General features: G+C 33.8%; 1 protein-coding gene across 28 annotated transcripts in view; it reads right to left on the reverse strand.

Moving 5' to 3' along the window:
* Nucleotides 1–13,386, reverse strand: part of ZEB1 (zinc finger E-box binding homeobox 1) — a 190,019-nt gene that overhangs the window by 146,225 nt on the left and 30,408 nt on the right. For 8 of the 28 annotated variants that reach the window (XM_017962664.3, XM_017962657.3, XM_017962667.3 and 5 more), the window contains exon 1: nucleotides 613–9,953. The exons of 18 other annotated variants lie outside the window; for them this stretch is intronic. The gene's annotated coding sequence lies outside the window, so the exon portion shown is untranslated. Of the gene's footprint in view, nucleotides 1–612; nucleotides 9,954–13,386 lie in introns of those variants that run through there. 2 more of the 28 variants (XM_017962662.3, XM_017962656.3) reach the window with 1 other exon arrangement.

The raw sequence follows: 13,386 nt of genomic DNA on the forward strand, positions 1-13,386 counted from the left end.
GACTAAGATTTTTATAGATAGAAATTGCATTTCAGGTCAAAGAAAACAGTGTGAGCACAAAGCAGAAACCTGGAAGTACTACAGGTATTTCAGAACAGTACATTGAGTATTTGCCAACACTGGAAAGGATGGTTTTATTCTCTGCTCAAAAATCTAATTAGTACTTCAGGAAGATTGTTTTAGCAATGGTGTGCATCATGGGGTATGTTATGATAGCGTAACCCTGGCTTTGAAAATGGACAGAGACAGGAATCTAAAGGATTATTTAAATTATGACCAGTCGCAGTGGCTCACGCCTTCTAATCCTAGTACTTTGAGAGGCTGAGGTGGGAGGATTACTTGAGTCCAGGAGTTTGAGAGGAGCCTGTGTGACACAGCAAGACCCTGTCTTTACAAAATTCAATAAAACAAAAAGTAAAAAATAAATTAACTAATTGGCAGTGAGGACAAATTAGGTAGCAAAGACGACTTAAGTATTATGTCTGTTTTTTTCTGGAATGTCCCAGTCTGTCCTGGTATATTCAAGATGAAGGAGATGGTAGACAGTGACAGCTATAAAAAGTAACCTCAGGGCTAGTCAGAGAGAGTTTAGATTAGGGGGAAAGGACCAACCTGTGGTAGTGGTAGCAAAGGCAGAGAGCAGTTTGATCAAAGACTTGGAAGTGGGAAAGTGCAAACATTATCCTCAGGTTGATTAGCTCTGATTTGCTAGAGCCAGCAGCTTGCAACTGCCTTTTCTTTCCAATGCATCAAAATGTCCTAAAAGTGTTACTGAGGAAGAAAGTAGAGGCAAAACAGTTTAATGCATAGAATGCCTATAAATGATGGTAATCTGGAGTTTAAATTAAATATTAAATTATGTTTCCTATATTCAGTAGAGCATACAAATGTATTTCAGTACAGCTGATAATGTAAAATGTTCACAAATTTGGCCTGGCCAACAAAAATCAACAATAAAGCTTGGCTATATTCAATCTCACCCCCACTTTTTCAAAAATTTTTAACAGGCAATTTTTGTGGAATTCATTATATTACAAATATGGATCTTCTCAATCAAGTGATTCATATGACTGTTAAACAGTTCCTTAAAGATAGAGGCCATGCTTTTCTTCTTTTTTCCCTCTGGTACTACCAAAACTCAATAGTATAAGGTATGGATTTAGTATACTTACTAAACGAAAAATATCCTATAATCTGACCTGTGAATGCATTAAATAAAAGGTATGAACAGTTATAAAATTCCATAATAACAGACACGCAATTTATTAGAGCATCCATGCTGTACTGTTTCAGGTTACTGCAGCTCACTCTAATGCCACTACTGTGGCACTAGTAAATGCAAAATGGCCCTCAGAACTCTGTGAAATTTTACTTTAAGTGTATACATGGTTTCTAGGTATTTACCGTTGCATTAAAAAAATAACTCACTAATTTACGTACTCTCTGAGGATATTAATAAAATATTTCAACATGATTAGACCTGGATAAAAAACCTGTATTTTTTTGCATCTAATTTTATACTTTCAGTCTCCAAAATATTTCAGCACATTTTATTCATCTGATCCACCAAATTAACCATAATATCTTGTCACATACTATTCATTTCCGAATAATTAAAGAGAGCTTAACAGCTATCATATTTTAGGGATACTGACGCTTTAAACTTTATAGCATCATAATAAAATAGGCAAATGCCATTTCCAAAGTAGTGCGTCATTTATCTTAAAGTATAAGGAAAGGAGTAGCATTTGTTAAAATACCTCCTAAACTAGATCTATTATATTTAATCCTTACAACCCTGAGAGATAGTATATACAAACCCATTTTACAGCTGTGAACTTAAGGTCCCACAGCTATTAAATTATACTGTTTTAGTTCCCTTCATGTTTGTCTAGCTCCAAGTCTAAGTTCATCCTTCTTACAATAACTACCTGGAACATTGCCAAGTACCATGTTAAAAAGAGGCTAGGGTATAAAGGGACAGGGGGAGGGGCACAGGGCAGGACTTAGTGAAGTAAAAGCAAACATTGTAAAGTCCAAGTACTTTACTCATTGAAGTGCTCTTCAAACCTATCATGAACATTCTTTCTCTTACTTTATTCACAGACACCCTTCTCTGCACACTAGTAGCTATAAGAATTAATATCAAGCTTTGAAAAAACAGACACTTTATAAAAATGCAAAGCAACAATAGCTACTGAGAATTGTTTTTGAAAGGACAAACGGCCCTATGACATACTTCAGTAGCCCTGAGGTAGTGTCTTGCTGAAGACACTGTCTTAAGAAAGTTTCATCAACAATCCAGAGTCACTACGATATTTTATAATAAGAAGGGTTGAGATTAACTATTCTAGCAATCAAAGAAGATAGGTGTTTGTTATCTGGAAATTTTACTAACTGAATGTACAATGATGCTATGAATAAAGATGAAAAAAATTTGATTTTTCTAGAAAACTTCAGGAAGTATCTATGGTATCACTTTGTACTTTCAAACAGAATAGAGTGTACAAATGATAAACATAGTTAATAACATCAGTTAATAGTAAACATAATTAAAAGCATTATAAACATAGAGAAAAAATATTTAAAATTCCAAAAGGTATAAAGTTCTTAGTTTTAACAACAGAAAAACTATGGTTCCTGTGTTAACAGAAGCTGGCACTAAACATACCCCTTTCAAAGTCAGTACAGTATTTCAGAATGGAATTTTAGAGCCTATAGCACTTTATAAATGAAGGTGGAATTTCTGTTACTCCAATGTACTCCTTTCTTCTTTCCCTCTCTCTCCCTGCCCTTACCTCTATTATTATAACACATAAGACTTCTCATTTTACTTTAAGAAAAACGCTATCTCATCTAGTATTAAAAGGTGAAACAACTTTGCATTTTAAATTAACATGGGGTCTTTAGGAGTTTTGAGGATTTCAATACCAAAATGCACACAGGTTGGATCTTTAAAAACTGTTACAGTAGAAGTGCCAAAACAGACATTTTGAACAAGGTTTCACAATAATTAGCACTGCAGTAGGTAATTTAACATGTGTGACCTTTTGTACAGTAACAATTCTAAAACATAACAGCCAAGAGCACAGTCATTTATTTGTTTGTTTCCTTGATTTAGGGCAAAATGACACAAGAAGACCAGTTCCACACAAAGAATTAACACAGTACTGTGCTAATATAAGTAAATAAAGTTTAGTTCAAAGAGAAACAAATAATAAAAAGTCAAAGAGAGAACTGAGCTGGCAACTGAGAAGCATAAACCATTTTGGCCTAGATTTGTTTGTAATGACTATGTGACCCAGATACTAAAATATTTGGCTAACATTCAGAAATCTAGCAACTGAAAGAAATAAGATATATGGTTGGCTGGTTAAATATTTTAGCCAAAATAACAGATTCTTAAAATCATGCATTATTATAGTATTTTCTACACAGAAAAATTTTAAACTTTAAAAATAAGTATTTCTTTTTTGCTTTGTAAATTATCCCATAAATTATACTTCACCTTTACAATCAGACAATAAGGATGACACTATTTACTACAGAGGTTATGATACAAAACACCTTTGGAGAGAAGAGCTGAAAGAAAATATACTTTTTAAAAGTAATTTATTTAAGAAATTGTATTTTCCTAAACTAGCTTGGTTCCATTTATGGTCCACATAGTTTACTGTACAGATAGGTGTCTGTTAAATGAGAAGAGAATTTTTGGAAAAAAAAAAAATTATTCAACTCCAAAGCTACACAAGCTCTGCTAACGAGAGTGCTTGAAACACAGGAGACAGAGAGTAGATTGACCGGGACTTGACTTCATACTTACAGGCTTGATAGGGGAAGGTGGTGTTTCATGTAGGTAAAAGACATAATACACAATCCTTAATGCACCCATGGTGGACCAAGCTGAGTGCCTGTCCAACGCTTCCTTCTTCCTAATGATCCATGATTGGATTTCTATATCCACATCTCTCCCAGTAGTCAATGTGCCTCAGGGTAAGCTGACTGTCCTGAGCTGCAAGGGTAGACCATTAATCTAATCCATTATGGTAAGCTCATCCCTTTTGCCAATGATTAGTTTAGGCATATTTAGAATTAAGCTAACTTAGGACAATAAGGAGCAAGTTAGGGGCAGGAGTGCATGAGGACTTCTCAGGGAAAAGAACATATATTACCCATGAGAATGCCAAGAGAAGTGTATTCTTCTCTCTTTGGATCTGAAGGAGGAAACACAATCCTGATTACAGCCAGCAGCCATTTGGCAACTACAGTGCTGGGATAAAGGAAATACTATGGATAAAGCATAGAGTAGATGACAAACTGAGTCCTTGAAAAAAATCACTGAGCCATTGGCATAACTAATCCTAATATATGTACTTTCTTATGTGAGCCAACCAATATTCTTTTTATTTAAGCCAAATTAGACTAATTTGGAAACTAATTAGCTATTAGGAAACTAACAATTGCCAAGTTCTATTTTAATTACTTTTAGAAAACCTTAGAATTTTACCTATTCCTAGCTTTAAAAAAAAAACCATACGCTACCTTTTGTATATTTTCCTAATTTCCTACAGTGATTGTGTACTACATGTGCTATTGGGAGCAGAGTTATTCAATCTTAGTGTACCAATATGACCTCTTCTTGATCATCAGTATAAAAAATTATGCTTTTAGTCTAGTAATGCTTTCAGGGGCCCATGATGTACTCAGATTGCTATGTTCTTACAGAATGATTTTGCTCCAATATCAACTGTCTCTTGTTCCTGCTGTACTCTGCTCACAAGTTTCAGAGAACCACCACACTCTCATCTTCAATTCATTGGCTCTCCATGCCCTGTGCATTCTCATCCTCCTCTGAGTTCCCAGTTAAACACATGCAGATGGCTGAAGTTGCTAGAAGTATGCTCTGAAGCATAGGAAAATTATTCTCAGGACAGTGAATTTCTTTTTGAACTTAGTTTAAACTAAAAATATAACCTAGATAACTGGTTTTGTACTTCTTTTAAAAAGTATCTCAATTATTCCTTCCCTTCCTCCCTTCTTTTGGCATTCACTTTACCTAGAAATACTTTTGACCTCTTACTTTTAAATAAATATTGAAGATTTCTATAAGGTCAAGGCTATAAAAGAGAGGCCTATTGGCCAAACATATTCTACAGGTCGATTTTGCCCTGTAGAGTTATTGTTACAGAGTATCTTAAAAACACCTGAATTAGTTACCAACTAATTTACATAAAAATCTGTATTTTAGGATCTTTTGGAAAAACTGAAATACTGGGTAACAATCAGCCTGAATACTCCCATGATCACCATCCAATGGAGCAGAATATTAGCTGTCCCTTTACCCAGTTAGATGAGCACAGATTCTCCAGTCTCATTATTATTTCCCTAAATGGCCTAATTCTTTATAGTTAAGGCCCTTATAGGTACTTGACTGTGGTATCCCTGATACAACAGGCTAATAACAGCCATAGGCACATGAAAGAAATAAGATTGGTTAAGAAAGTACAGAAGTTCATAAGGAATTTTGTAAAGTCTGTTTCCAAAATGTTTCCTCTGGCATCTTTTAATTTAACCAGCAGTCTATTTCTAGAGCCAATGATCCAGCAATAAATTCTTTGAATAATCATGAAAAAGTAAAGCTATTTGAAACAAAAGGATTAAATTCTTCATGTAAGTTTCAATCAATCAACCAACAGGAAAATCCCAAAAAGTCACCTTCCAAATCTGATATTCATCAACAAGTGGTGTAAACAAGATGACCTGCACTACATATATATACACATTATATGTGTACAGAATTACTTACGTTTTATGTATAAACTAGGAAGTCAATTTGTCTTTTAAAACTAAGTTCTCCCTATACTCCCTATATTATTTAATGAAGTCAAACAAACAATAACAAGAATTAGCATAATTCAAAAATTATTTTTTAAAGAATGTTTTCTAAATTCTATTTATAATATAATCACTTCATCCTAACATTAAGTACAAGTTACTGAAAGTATTTTAGAGATAATCTTACAATCAAATTCTATAGGTAGAACAATAACAATACTATTAATAGTTTTATATTTCTGTCAAATACAAGGCTTTGTCCACATCCCAAATTTCAAATCTATTCCTTTCTCTCCAAATCAATTGCTGTAACCGTCATCTCCAACCTGGCCTACAGAAATAGCATCTAACAACATTGCATCTATATATACTGTAGTCAGACTCATGATTTTCAAATGAAAAATTTAATCATGGTATATACCCCAATGCTTAAAACCTTTCCATGGCTTCCCAATATCCCTTAGGATATAGGTCAAAAAATCCTGAAGAACGCATAATCTCTTTCCTACATTCTTCTTTACATTTACTTATCCTTCTTTTCAATGCTCACACTGGAATCCTTTTAGTTATTCCTTTTACTTTTGTAGATGCTATTTCTGTTGCCTGCAATGTTCCATCCTAACCTTTCTCCTAATTCCTAGGCTTAAGCTAACTCATGCTGATTCTTCCAATCTCAGCCCAAAAGTTATTTCTCATGTCCTACCCTCAGCTGACATTCAACACTCCTCTACGATCCCAGAGCAGGTTAAGTCGGCCTGTTATATTCTTTCCTATTATCTTATGATTTCTCCCTTAATGTTCATCTTAGTTGTAATTATTTGTTTAGTTTTAGCCTTTTCCAAAGCTGCTGGTTTTGTGAGGACACGGAAAGGTATCTGTCTTGTTTATTGTCTTACACTATCATTTAACACAATAACTGGCAATAATAGCATTTAATAAATATTTGTTGAATAAATTAGTCTCATTAAATTGAATTTAACCCACAGATAAATGAATTACTGTTGAAAATGCAGCATAGTAGACAGCACAAATATCTGGAAGTCCTGAACACCTGGTTCATAATTCCAGGTGGACTACTTGCTGTGTGACTTGAGGTCTCAAACAACCAGATTCTTTACCTTAATAAGAATATTATCCAATGCCTCCTCTGTTTTCCTTAAACAGCTGCTGTGAGAAAAAAAGGAATAATTCACTTTCTCAACTCTTAAAGCACATTTTTTCACATTAACATTTTTCAAATCAATAGGAGTCTTACCGAAGATATCAAAAGAACTTTTAATGACAACAAAAGAGACATTACACAAAATACTATAATGCTTCGTATTATATCCATGTGTATTATTGTATCTCTGTGTGAACTTAGACATGACCAAGAATTTACCTTCGGTCACTTATCAGCATCAATAGAACTATGCACAGCTAAATTTTAACTGCATTTTAAATCTGTAAATTACCTCTTAAAATGTCTTTTTAAAGATCAGTATAATGCAGCATTGAAACAAAAAGTTATTATATATGCAGAACTTCCTGTGACATGTGGCTGAATTATATTTAATGAAGGTTTCACAAGTGATAATTCTGATCAGATACCAAATATCTGGCTGTTAAAGTCTTCTGGATGACTTTCAAGAGAAAAAAAGTAAAAAAAAAATTTTTTAATTAAATAGGAAATGGAAACCTCGCCAAAGTAATTCCTGGACATGGCTCAGAACGACATTATCAATCCTAAAAGTGTTAAAGATCAGGAAAAGCAGCATTTGCTACAGTTACTATGGCCCAAAGGAATTCATAATAATCCTTAGATAAATGCTCCTCCTCCCCCATGAAAAGTGTTCTATTTTTCCAAAAAGAGACATTAAAAAGTTGTTATTAAATCAAAGAATGTGCCTTACAATCGATGAGCTCTTAGAATCGAGAAAATATAGTAATATGTATGAACATATTCTTTAAATTAACTGCTATACAAGTAGGTAATTTTAAAGGTGCCCACTTAGTGCTATGCACAAAAAAAAAGTGCTTTATATAAAACGTAAAAGCTTCTCCCAAAGTTACTTATAGTCAGTGTTTGAAAATGAAAAGATGGAATGGGATTCCAATATCATTGTTTCAGAAGAAATAAAATGTTCCCCCTAACTCTGAATACACACTTGACAAAACTAAATCCACTTATTTTGCTCTGTTCCCACTTTAAGCACTGCCCACATAATTCATAACACTGCCATTTGTTAAATTCTTTAAAATATTCTCCTGAGAAACTTATTCTAATATCTAATCAGTAGCATCCAAAAGTTCTTCTTTATGTCTATCCCCATTTTTTCAATTGTTATATTTAACGTAATATTTTACTTGATTTTGTATTTTGCTGATAATGTTTTAAGCAATATTCACCTCAGTCTTATCTTCAAGAACAAATCAGGACATGTGCTTTCAGTTCATTTTCTGTAAGTAGTAGTACTGGTTTTCTATGACTCCTTCACCTGGTGACCAAAACTATGTATTGCCAAAATGACAGGTTGGTGGTGCTGGTGACTACTGAGACTAAAACCAACAAAGCTGACTCATAATCAAACCTTTGACTACGACTATTTAATATCTGTTTTAAAATATTTTATCTCTATTCCTTCTTTAGAAATGATCATTGGAAAATTATCTCTTTAGACTTCTTTCTCTGATTCAGTATCTCAATCTCTCTGGCTAGGGACTTGTCAATTAGATATTAAACACATTCTGGAATTGATCTAAAAAGATGGCTTAGGAAAGTTGTAAGATTTCTCTGCAAAATAGAAGGTAGAATAGAATGTAGAACTATGGCAAATAGCCACTTGTTTATCTCTACCAATTAGTAGCTCATTACATTGTGAATAGCCTATATACAGTGGTTTATAAGAATTCCAGCATTAGATGTTTGTATTAGAAGATCTACAAATTATGCTAATGTTATAAACTTTATTCAGATTGGATCTATAAATTATGCTAATGTTATAAACTTTATTCAGATTGGAACTACTGAACTATCTTGGTAAGACAAAGACTTTAGATAAATTATGATTTATGATTTATCTTTAAAACATACCTTTAAGTACTATAATCACAAATATAAAAATCAATCAAACATGAGGGACATGGGAAAAGAAACAAGATGGGAGTAATGGAATTTCCAGCACTATGTTGTGTACTTCCAAATTATCTCACTTAACTGTCAATGCTGTGAGGTTGATACTACTAGTGTCATACAGATGAGAAGACAGTGGCTGATGGCCCTTAAGTGACCCTAGTGTATGTAAATCCAGTGCTCAAATCCATGTGGGCCTGACTATACCAGTTTCTGAAATGTGGTAATGGCAAATACCCATGCTCAGCAAAAACTGCACTTCCTTGCGGTAGTTTGCATTTCCATAGATGGCTGCAACAATATATCCCATCCTATTTGCTCTTCTACAGTGTAATCTTGCTACTCCATCTTTAACAAATGAAGCCTATTCCTCTTCCTGTTTATCTAGGCTGGCCCTGTGACTTGTTTTGATCAACAGAATGGGCAGAAGTAATGCTAAGTAACTTCTAAACATGGCCCTTTAAAAGGCTACAGCTTCTTTGCCTTTGGAACATTTCTTTTTGGAATCCAGCTACCATGTTGTAAGGAAGCCCAACTAACTTCACAGAGAGGCACACTTAAAGAGAGCTGAGGCACCCAGGCCACCCCCAACTGTGCTCCAAGCCAGCAGCCTGCATCCACTGCTAGCCATGTAAGTGAGGCCACTGCAGACTGCCCTCTTTCCTAGCACCCCAGCCAAGACCACGCAAAGCAGAAGACTCACTCAGTCAACTCTCAAAATTATGAGAAATAATGAATTACTGATGTTTTAAGCCATTAAACATTGGGGTGGCTTGTCATGCAGCAACTGGTAAAGTGAAACACTCACCATCCTCCTTAGAAATGTATTTCAAAAATGCCAGTGTTGGCACTAAAAGGGCTAATAAGAACCCAAATTTTTGTTTTTTGTGACTACTGAAATAGAATTATGAAAAATCATCACTGGCCATCAGAGAAATGCAAATCAAACCCACAATGAGATACCATCTCACACCAGTTAGAATGGCAATCATTAAAAAATCAGGAAACAACAGGTGCTGGAGAGGATGTGGAGAAATAGGAACACTTTTACACTGTTGGTGGGACTGTAAACTAGTTCAACCATTGTAGAAGACAGTGTGGCGATTCCTCAAGGATCTAGAACTAGAAATACCATTTGACCCAGCCATCCCATTACTGGGGATATACCCAAAGGATTATAAATCATGCTGCTATAAAGGCATATGCACACATATGTTTATTGCGGCACTATTCACAATAGCAAAGACTTGGAATCAACCCAAATGTCCATCAGTGACAGACTGGATTAAGAAAATGTGGCACATATACACCATGGAATACTATGCAGCCATAAAAAAGGATGAATTTGTGTCCTTCATAGGGACATGGATGCAGCTGGAAACCATCATTCTCAGCAAACTATCACAAGAACAGAAAACCAAACACTGCATGTTCTCACTCATAGGTGGGAATTGAACAATGAGATCACTTGGACACAGGAAGGGGAACATCACATACCAGGGTCTATTGTGGGGAGGGGACACGGGGGAGGGATAGCATTAGGAGATATACCTAATGTAAATGACGAGTTAATGGGTACAGCACACCAATATGGCACATGTATACATATGTAACAAGCCTGCATGTTGTGCACATGTACCCTAGAACTTAAAGTATAATAAAAAATGAATTTAAAAAAATTAAAAAAAAGAATTATGAAAAATCATAAAGCTTAAATTTGAATAATTCCTAATAGTTACACTCATTTTACATCAAAAATGGTTCAGCACTTAAAATCACAATGTTTCATAAAATCACAATGACTATGGATAAAGTTAATACTGACTGAAACACTAAATCTTATGAAAATAAGGGCAACACTTGAAGTTTGAAAAACGCAAATAGGTAACAGAATAACGTCTGATTATATCAAAATGAAGCTCATATATTAGATTTGTATCCTATGTATTACAGATTATATGCTTTACATGTATTATATAGAATATGTATTATGCTTATGGACTATATAAAGAATTAGTATACAGTAAAACACACCACACTGAATTTTACTAAACATAATGTTTTGTCTTATTTAGAAACTTCTTTAAGGATAAACATTGTAACTGGTGAAGTATCAGTATACCAGCAAAATACTACTTCATAAAAAATTTCCAGTTAACAGAAGTCTGGATTACAGTCCATTGCTTTATTTTAAATTTCTGTTACATAACTGTAGAAGTCTTGTTATACCATGAAATATGCTGAATACACGCAAACTTAAAGGAATATTTTTAGCTAACCTCTAAAGGATATCAGATAATAATGTATTACAAAAATAAGGATGTAGTTAATTTATGAAGGATAAACACAATTTTCAGTAGTGACATTGTCAAAGAAGATTATTGTACTAAAAAAGAAAATTGCCCTGACCCAATAAAAGAGTCTCTTATGATTTAAACAGCAGAGAGAAAATAATCTATCATAATTCCAATGTTGGTGCTATAATAAAAGGTAGGAAAAAAAGAAGTCCACATAAATACCTAATACAGTCTTTGTATTTCTTAGAAAACAAAGAATTCTAAAATAGTGAGTAAAGAATTTTTAAAATTCTATGCTTACCAGACTGATGCTGAAAAGTTATTTAGTCTAGTAAAAAAAGAGTTTCTGAAAAAACTAGAAAAAATTAAATGATCTACTCAATTTTAAAACTTAATTTTGTTTTGAGGCAGACACTACGAAAGATTCTATATTCAGAAATAAAATCCTATTTTGCTAAAAAGAGATTTCCAGGGCAACTGTACCATAAGCGTAAGGTCTAGCAGTTTATAATTACTATATTTCTTTTCAGTTGCTACTGGAAAATATACATTCAAGACAGATTCTTAATTCTCTTCCATGACTCCAGATACTCAGCTAACACTGAGGTTGAAACTATGCCCAAGTCCTTGCACATTCACACAAGGTTGCTATTTGGCTGTAAAGGAGCCTTTTAAAAGAGAGAAAGTGAACATAATGGAGGAGAAGGGAACTGAGGAGAAAGAAAAGCTGCTTTTGTGCCATACGAATTATTTATTCAGTCAAGCAATGAACTCACTACTTCTAACTCTAACAATTTATCAGAGAACTCTAAATAGTGAACTCAAAGGCTAAGTTTAAAAATTATCATTATTCAGCCAAGTTGTAATTTTTTCCACTTGAAAATGTTTTTAAAACATAAATTGTATTTTATCCAGTAATTTCAATTTCCAATTTATAAATTTTATAAATCAGACCCAAAGTGTTAATTTTTAAAACAGACCCCAAAAAACCCCAGATAATAACGTTTATCACAGGCTAATAGGAATTAACAAACTACTCATTTTTTGTTCTTCTTAGTTTAGGAAGCTAATTATAGACATGTCAATTCATGAAACTTTAATTACTATTTGTGTTCAACTCATAACCAAGTATCTTAAACTAGTTCAAGAAAAGCTTTCTTCGTCTGGTGAGTGCTGTTGAGATTTATTTTACCAAAGCTCCATGAGGTAGTCCTAGTTCTTGATCAGTACAGACAGACTAGAGTCAGATTTCCCTTACAATCAGTAATGTTTGGTTGCCTAAATTATTAATAGAGATTAAGTCACTTTGGAATAAGAACAGAGATAAGGTACTTCCTTCTTGAAAAGAGAAATAATCAGGTCCAATCTGTGCCCAAATGGCCTTTTCTTACATATCAAAGATGATGCAGAATTTTTGCCACCTTTCTCATCACAAAATAATTTACTTAAAAAATATGAATAGAATAGAGAGATCACACATTTATGGTCAATTGATTTTCAAGAAAGATGCTGAGAACACACAATGGGGAAAAAACAGTCTCTTCAATAAATGGTGTTGGGAAAACTGAATGTCCCCATGCAGAAGAATGAAATTAGACCCTCATCTCACATCATTTACAAAAATCAACTCAAAATTGATTAAATACTTAAACATGAAACCTGACACTATAAAGCTCCTAGAAGAAAACATAGGGAAAAAGCTCTGACACTGGTATGGGCAATGATTTTCTAAATATGACCCTAAAAGTATAGGCAACAAAAGCAAAAGTAGACAAATGGGATTACACCAAACTAAAAATTTCTGCTCAGCAAAGGAAACAATCAAGAGTGAAGAGACAACCTGCAGAATGGGAGAAAATATTTGAAAACACACCATACAGCTGATAAGAAATTAGTATCCACAATATGTAAAAGCTGAAACAACTAAATAGCAAGAAAATAAATAAACCTAATTAAAAAACAGGCAAAGGGCGTTTGCCTGTTTTCTCAAGAGATGACACACAAATTGCCAACAGGTATATGAAATAATGCTCAACATGACTAATCATCAGGAAATGCAAATTAAAACCCCATGAGACACTACCCCACACAGAGTAGAATGGTGATTATCAAAAAGATGAAAGAGAACAAGTGCTGATGAGG

The sequence above is a fragment of the Papio anubis genome, chromosome 11, assembly GCF_008728515.1.
Source record: "Papio anubis isolate 15944 chromosome 11, Panubis1.0, whole genome shotgun sequence".
NCBI lineage: Eukaryota > Metazoa > Chordata > Mammalia > Primates > Cercopithecidae > Papio > Papio anubis.